Raw genomic sequence first — 8,853 nt, forward strand, 5'->3', positions numbered from 1 at the left:
GTGGATTCTTGGCCCTCACTAGCATGAAAACTAAATACAGGCACAGACTGTGTGGGGCAAATTATTTAAGACTGAGGGGCTTATACAACCCAACATTGCGGAGTTATGTGCATCCTTTCAAGCACACCCTTCTCATTAACATGTGGTGAGTTATTCAACATTTTTGATGAACAAATAAGGTTTTATATGTAAAATGGCTAAATAAAGAGCAAAATGATTGATTAGTATTATATTATTATTTGTGCCCTGGTCCTATAAGAGCTCTTTGTCACTTCCCACGAGCCGGGTTGTGACAAACTCACACTCACTCTTATGTTTAATAAATGTATCGTGTATCGTATATCAATGTAGTGTGTGTGTGGCAGGCTTACAATGATGGCAAAAATCAACATTTGAGAGTGGGTTGACCCTGGTGCTAGAGGGGGTACGCAGCTGGAGGTTGAATGTTTGAAGGGGTACGGGACTATACAAATGTTGGGAACCACTGCTCTACATGTACACGTGAGCATCCTCCCCTCAGCTCCTCAATGGCTCCTCAATGTGTTTTTTAGAAGGTCCAGTAATGCCTTATTTGCCTTGACAAGCAGCCCATTTCCAATCAGAACACCCGTATTTATACTGGTATACCTTACTGAGTAAGACCATGTACATTTTCTCTCCTTCCCATTTATCCCTCTCCCCTCCATTAGCTCCTCTGGAGAGGCCTGCCTCGGATGAATGAGGCAGAGGGCAAACCCACCCAATACCCCCACCTCATCTCACTGAAGAACGAAGAAGGCAAGACTGAGGAGTACATGTAAAGTACCATGGTCTAAGAGAGAGAGGCGAAATGAAGGAGTAGTGCCGAGGGCAAGTGGGTCACGAGAGGAATCGCACTAATACGTGATCCCGTGCAAACGTGTGATAGAGTTAAGTATGTGACGTAACCTCACTCTACAGCTAGCTTGAAGTGTGGCGGATGGTGCCATCCAACTGGTACCTTTTGGGTGGCTCAAACTGTCGGTAGGTTGTCAAGGAGGATGTTCATGTGTGTTTGCGACTAGAGGATCACTGGTTTCGAGCCCAGTGTGGGACAGGGACAGTGGAGGAAGATATACTGTTTTTGCATTACCACTACACACCTGATTCAACTCATTAACACTTGATGATAAGTTGATCGTTTGAATATGCTGTGTAGGCAAAAACAACAATGTGCACCCCTTTGGGTCCCCAGGACCAGCCTAAGAAATGCTGTTCTATCTAGACCAATCACATTCCCCACCTCACCTATCCCTGGAGACCGTATGTAGACATGATTCAACTCTGTGAACACATTGACTACACTATAATGAATGTTTGTTACGTGTACCTATTTGCTTTCTTTGCCGACCACAAGCATGTAGGTTAGATATGAAAGCATTGCTTGGTTGTTAAAAACTGTTGCTTCAGTTTGCAAACAAAGTAACTGTGACACTTATGTATTTAAGGTGATTCCCTAGAGGACTCTAGTCCTCGGGATGCAATTAGTTGAATCAGGTGTGTTAGCTGTGGAGGACTGGAGTACAACGATGAGGACGATCAGATCGAGATGGAATCAGATTCAACGCAAGATCCAGCTTGACCTGCTACATGGCTCTCTGATTCTACTAGCTGGTTGATAAGCTACAGGAGGGTAACTCTCCGGGAGATCTGAACCGCCACTTAGTCCCCCCCCCACCCTTTTCTCTTGTGACCTCTCTCCCTCCACTATAGCCGTGTTTGGTGATTGGACTGAGAGAGATGTAAACACAGACAGCTTGCGGCTACCACGTTACATCATCATTTAAAATCAAGTGAATAATCTTTGTTTCATATTGTTGTTTGTTTGTGCTAATGTTCATTTGAATAGTACTGATGAATGTATTACAAGTTGACTTGAGTGACATGTGTTTTTTATGTATTGTAACACTTCCTGTAACTGGTCTCGTCACCCGTTGCTTGCATTTCAATAGCTAAGTTGTTTTTGAATTACACACAGGGGCAGCTCTAGCTTTCTGGAGGCCCTAAGCAAGATTTGTTTGGTGGGGCCCCCACTTACATTTGATCCGGACATTAAGTCTGGAGGCTCTGTACAGAGGTTGTGATGCAATTGCGAGCCTCCGGAGGCTTGCAGACACCAAATCGAGCTCTGCACGGTGATGCTGTGAGCCTCCCAATTTCTGTAACAACGCAGAGGGCTCCGCTAGGCTCCACATTGACATGATTGGTTGACGGTAGGTAGGGGCAGTACATCCCGTATAAACAAACTCACTTCCTTGACAATTTGAATTGTTGTTGAATTTGCAGTGCACTTTGACAAAAAGCTATCAGAACAAGTTCATTAAAAAACATATTTTCACGTAGGGATTTCAAAGACACGAAAATGAGTTTGAACTCCTGGAAAGTTATTGGGTAGGTAATGGGGATAAATGCAGTAAAGAGGTCAATGGAATGCAGACCGTGGGGGATAAGGACACTGGATTGGCGCACATTCAACAAACCTAATCTAACAAAGTGGATATTTGTCAATTCCGTCATGATTGATGTATTGTAACAGGCCCACAATGTGGTTAATTGGATATATTTAATTGGATATATTTGGCTGTTTTTGCTGCATAGCATTAAGAAGTTATCCCCTTTCAGGTTTAGAAAAAGTGACTGACAAATGTTAACTCCCATTTGTATAAGCTGGTAGTGTAGCTAGCACAGAGAAATCGATGGTGGTAGTCAAAGTAATTTTTTACTATAATGCAGTTGATTGATGAAGATGACATGAACATGGTTTGTTGAGATCGAGTGGAAGAACTTGACTGGCCTGCACAGAGCCCTGACCTCAACCCCATCAAACACCTTTGGGATCAATTGGATTTTTTTTTTTTTTTTTTCCACCTTTATTTAACCAGGTAGGCTAGTTGAGAACAAGTTCTCATTTGCAACTGCGACCTGGCCAAGATAAAGCATAGCAGTGTGAACAGACAACAACACAGAGTTACACATGGAGTAAACAATAAACAAGTCAATAACATGGTAGGAAAAAGAGAATCTATATACAATGTGTGCAAAAGGCATGAGGTAGGCAATAAATCGAATAATTACAATTTAGCAGATTAACACTGGAGTGATAAATCATCAGATGATCATGTGCAAGAAGAGATACTGGTGTGCAAAAGAGCAGAAAAGTAAATAAATAAAAGCAGTATGGGGGTGAGGTAGGTAAATTGGGTGGGTAGTTTACAGATGGACTATGTACAGCTGCAGCGATCGGTTAGCTGCTCGGATAGCAGATTTTTAAAGTTGTTGAGGGAGATAAAAGTCTCCAACTTCAGAGATTTTTGCAATTCGTTCCAGTCGCAGGCAGCAGAGAACTGGAAGGAAAGGCGTCCAAATGAGGTTTTGGCTTTAGGGATGATCAGTGAGATACACCTGCTGGAGCGCGTGCTACGGGTGGGTGTAGCCATCGTGACCAGTGAACTGAGATAAGGCGGCACTTTACCTAGCATAGCCTTGTAGATGACCTGGAGCCAGTGGGTCTGACGACGAACATGTAGCGAGGGCCAGCCGACTAGGGCATACAGGTCGCAGTGGTGGGTCGTATAAGGTGCTTTAGTAACAAAACGGATGGCACTGTGATAAACTGCATCCAGTTTGCTAAGTAGAGTATTGGAAGCTATTTTGTAGATGACATCGCCGAAGTCGAGGATCAGTAGGATAGTCAGTTTTACTAGGGTAAGTTTGGCGGCGTGAGTGAAGGAGGCTTTGTTCCGGAATAGAAAGCCGACTCTAGATTTGATTTTGGATTGAAGATGTTTGATATGAGTCTGGAAGGAGAGTTTGCAGTCTAGCCAGACACCTAGGTACTTATAGATGTCCACATATTCTAGGTCGGAACCGTCCAGGGTGGTGATGCTAGTCGGGCGTGCGGGTGCAGGCAGCGAACGGTTGAAAAGCATGCATTTGGTTTTACTAGCATTTAAGAGCAGTTGGAGGCCACGGAAGGAGTGTTGTATGGCATTGAAGCTCATTTGGAGGTTAGATAGCACAGTGTCCAGGGAAGGGCCGGAAGTATACAGAATGGTGTCGTCTGCGTAGAGGTGGATCAGGGAATCGCCCGCAGCAAGAGCAACATCATTGATGTATACAGAGAAAAGAGTCGGCCCGAGAATTGAACCCTGTGGTACCCCCATAGAGACTGCCAGAGGACCGGACAACATGCCCTCCGATTTGACACACTGAACTCTGTCTGCAAAGTAGTTGGTAAACCAGGCAAGGCAGTCATTAGAAAAACCGAGGCTATTGAGTCTGCCGATAAGAATATGGTGATTGACAGAGTCGAAAGCCTTGGCCAGGTCGATGAAGACGGCTGCACAGTAATGTCTTTTATCGATGGCGGTTATGATATTGTTTAGTACCTTGAGCGTGGCTGAGGTGCACCCGTGACCGGCTCGGAAACCGGATTGCACAGCGGAGAAGGTACGGTGGGATTCGAGATGGTCAGTGATCTGTTTGTTGACTTGGCTTTCGAAGACCTTAGCTAGGCAGGGCAGGATGGATATAGGTCTGTAACAGTTTGGGTCCAGGGTGTCTCCCCCTTTGAAGAGGGGAATGACAGCGGCAGCTTTCCAATCCTTGGGGATCTCAGATGATACGAAGGAGAGGTTGAACAGGCTGGTAATAGGGGGTGCGACAATGGCGATGGACAGTTTCAGAAATAGGGGGTCCAGATTGTCAAGCCCAGCTGATTTGTATGGGTCCAGGTTTTCCAGCTCTTTCAGAACATCTGCTATCTGGATATGGGTAAAGGAGAAGCTGGGGAGGCTTGGGCGAGTAGCAGCGGGCCGGGCGGGGCTGCTGGCCAAGGTTGGAGTCGCCAGGTGGAAGGCATGGCCAGCCATTGAGAAATGTTTGTTGAAGTTTTCGATTATCACGGACTTATCAGTGGTGACCGTGTTATCTAGCCTCAGTGCAGTGGGCAGCTGGGAGGAGGTGCTCTTGTTTTCCATGGACTTTACAGTATCCCAGAACTTTTTGGAGTTAGAGCTACAGGATGCAAATTTCTGCTTGAAAAAGCTGGCCTTTGCTTTCCTGACTGACTGCGTGTATTGGTTCCTGACTTCCCTGAACAGTTGCATATCACGGGGGCTCTTCGATGCTATCGCAGTTCGCCACAGGATGTTTTTGTGCTGGTCGAGGGCAGTCAGGTCTGGAGTGAACCAAGGGCTATATCTGTTCTTGGTTCTGCATTTTTTGAACGGAGCATGCTTGTCTAATATGGTGAGGAAGTAACTTTTAAAGAATGACCAGGCATCCTCAACTGACGGGATGAGGTCAATATCCTTCCAGGGTACCCGGGCCAGGTCGATTAGAAAGGCCTGCTCGCAGAAGTGTTTCAGGGAGCGTTTGACAGTGATGAGGGGTGGTCGTTTGACCGTGGACCCGTGGCGGATACAGGCAATGAGGCAGTGATCGCTGAGATCTTGATTGAAGACAGCAGAGGTGTATTTGGAGGGCAAGTTGGTCAGGATAATGTCTATTAGGGTGCCCATGTTTACGGATTTAGGGTTGTACTTGGTGGGTTCCTTGATGATTTGTGTGAGATTGAGGGCATCAAGCTTAGATTGTAGGACTGCCGGGGTGTTAAGCATATCCCAGTTTAGGTCACCTAACAGAACAAACTCTGAAGCTAGATGGGGAGCGATCAATTCACAGATGGTGTCCAGGGCACAGCTGGGAGCTGAGGGGGGTCGGTAGCAGGCGGCAACAGTGAGAGACTTATTTCTGGAGAGATTAATTTTTTTAATTAGAAGTTCAAATTGTTTGGGCATAGACTTGGAAAGTATGACAGAACTTTGCAGGCTATCTCTGCAGTAGATTGCAACTCCTCCCCCTTTGGCAGTTCTATCTTGACGGAAAGTGTTATAGTTGGGTATGGAAATCTCAGAGTTTTTGGTGGCCTTCCTAAGCCAGGATTCAGACACGGCAAGGACATCAGGGTTGGCAGAGTGTGCTAAAGCGGTGAGTAAGGCAAACTTAGGCAGGAGGCTTCTGATGTTGACATGCATGAGGCCAAGGCTTTTTCGATCACAGAAGTCAACAAATGAGGGTGACTGGGGACATGCAGGGCCTGGGTTTACCTCCACATCACCCGAGGAACAGAGGAGCAGTAGGATGAGGGTGCGGCTAAAGGCTATCAAAACTGGTCGCCTAGAGCGTTGGGGACAAGGAATAAAAGGAGCAGATTTATGGGCGTGGTAGAATAGATTCTGGGCATAATGTGCAGACCAGGGTATGGTGGGGCACGGGTACAGCGGAGGCAAGCCCAGGCACTGGGTGATAAGAGAGGTTGTATCTCTGGACATGCTGGTCTCAATGGGTGAGGTCACCGCATGTGTGGGGGGTGGGACAAAGGAGGTATCAGAGGTACGGAGAGTGGAACTACGGGGTCCATTGCAAACCAAAACAATGATAACCAGCCTGAACAACAGTATGCAAGGCATATTGATATTTGAGAGAGACATACAATAAGGCATAAAGTGATTGCAGGTCATGATTGGGAGAGCTAGCTAAAACAGCAGGTCAGATAACAGCAGCTAGTCAGCTAACACAGCAACAGAAGGTAAAAATGGCGACGACTGGGCAGAGAGGGTCGGATTAACTACACACAGATCCTGAGTTAAGGCACAGAGCCGACAGATAAAACACAAATAAACAGAATGGAGTACCGTGAATTAATGGACAGTCAAGCAGGCATAAGCTATGTAGCCAAGTGATCATAGTGTCCAGGGGGCAGCCGTAGATGGAGTAGTGAGGCCTCCACTAAGCTAGCCCGCGGCGTTTAAAGTTAGTAGCCCGGGGGGGTGGTCTGCTCAGACGGAGGGGGTCTGCTCAAACGGAGGCCGGTTGAGGGCACAGCGGATGGGGTATTTGTCTGCAGACCAGACGTGGTCGTGTCGACAGAGAATCCAAGCCGGATGGCGGTGGCGAAAGAGAGGTTGTGAGTTGTAGAATTGTGTTTGCTAACTGGTGCTAGCTTCGTGATTCAGACAGCTAGTCATGGGTAGCAAGCTAGCAGAAGATGGAGGTCTGTTTTTAGCCACGCCGTGCAATTCCGTCGGTAGATTAGTGGGGTTCCGTGTGGTAGAGGGGACCAATCCAATTGTCAAAATAGTTATAGTGGCCTAAGAAGATTGTTCGATAGACCTGTTCAGATAGCAGCCGATATGCTCAAGACAGCTAACGATTAGCGGGCCGCAGTTAGTATATGGACGTTCAGGTTACGTCGCGATGGAGGGGCCGGTTGAAATACTCCCTCGGGCAGATAACGTCGGTATCCCAGTCGTGAAGGCCCGGTGGGGCTCCGCATCGGCAGTAAAACGGGTCCGGATAGGTGATTGTAGCCCAGGAGTGGCTGATGGAACTCTTCAGCTGGCTAGCTCCGGGATAATTGGTGTTTGCTCCGGAATTGATGTTAGCCGATAGTCACTCGGATAGCAGCTAGTTAGCTGCAAGATCCAGGTGTAAATGTCCAGAGCTTGAGGTAAAAATCTGGGGATATGGAGAGAAAATAGGTCTGGTATGCTCTGGTCTGAGTCGCGTTGTACAAAACTGGCAATAGTTTTCCGAGCTAAAGGATAGCTGATGAGCGCTAGCTGTGGTTAGCTGAACTACTAACGTTAGCTTGTGAGCTGGCTAACTTCTGGTTAGCTTGTTAGCTTCTGTTGTAGATTTCGGATACGAGGTGAATAATACTTTTGAGGGAAAAAAAACAGATCCGCACCACATTTGGTGAGGTGGGTTGCAGGAGAGTGTTTTGAAGTTGAGTTTTTAAGAAGAAAATAATATACATATAAAAAGATAAGCGAAGAAAAATATATAAAATATATATACACGGGACAAGACGAGGACAATGGACATCTGACTGCTACGCCATCTTGGATCATGCAACAGTACTGTAAATTATATCGAATGCTGACTGCGAGCCAGGGCCTAAATCGCCCCAACATCAGCGCCCAACCTTACCAATGCTCTTGTGGCTGAATGGAAGCAAGCCCCCCACAGCAATCTTCCAACATCTAGTGGAAAGCCTTCCCAGAAGAGTGAAGGCTGTTGTAGCAGAAAAGGGCGGACCAACTCCATATTAATGCCGTTGATTTTGGAATGAGATGTTCGACGAGCAGCTGTCCACATACTTCTTGTAGAGTGCCTAGCAGCCGAGACAATGCCATAGGTTTGCATCCTTACAACTGGCACTACAGGTACACTACAGGTGCCTGCTTGGCTCACTCCACACAAATTTATAGTGACCAATAAAGTAAAGGAGATCTCCTTTAAAATTATCCATAGATTCTATCTGTGTAATAGCTTGATTTCTAAATATATACCAGATGTTACCAGTGAATGCAGTTTTTGTGAACTAGCAACGGAATCTATTGAACACTTATTCTGTCATTGTTTATATAGTGAAGTGTTCTGGACTGATGTAAAACTATATCCTGGCAACAAAATGCATACAACTATTGAAATATCTAAGTTTGACATCTTACTACACTGATTCCACAATTGAACGCGAGTATGTCATAAATCTCTTTATTTTATTAGGAAAAATTTTCATGCACAAATCAACATTTATGAAGAAAAATACTTTTTTTGAAATTTTTGTTACTCGATTTGGAAAACTCTTCAGAATCATTAAAACATATACAAAACAAAATTAAAATCTATTCGCTACATATCTCTATTTTAATTGATATGTGGATTTGTATTATTATAATTTGTATTTCTTTGTGGAATCCCTCTGGCTGTTCTGTTTTTTGTGTTTTGCATGTTACTGTTTAATAAAAAAAAATTGAATAATAATAA

This window comes from Salvelinus fontinalis, chromosome 23 (assembly GCF_029448725.1).
Source record: "Salvelinus fontinalis isolate EN_2023a chromosome 23, ASM2944872v1, whole genome shotgun sequence".
Lineage (NCBI taxonomy): Eukaryota > Metazoa > Chordata > Actinopteri > Salmoniformes > Salmonidae > Salvelinus > Salvelinus fontinalis.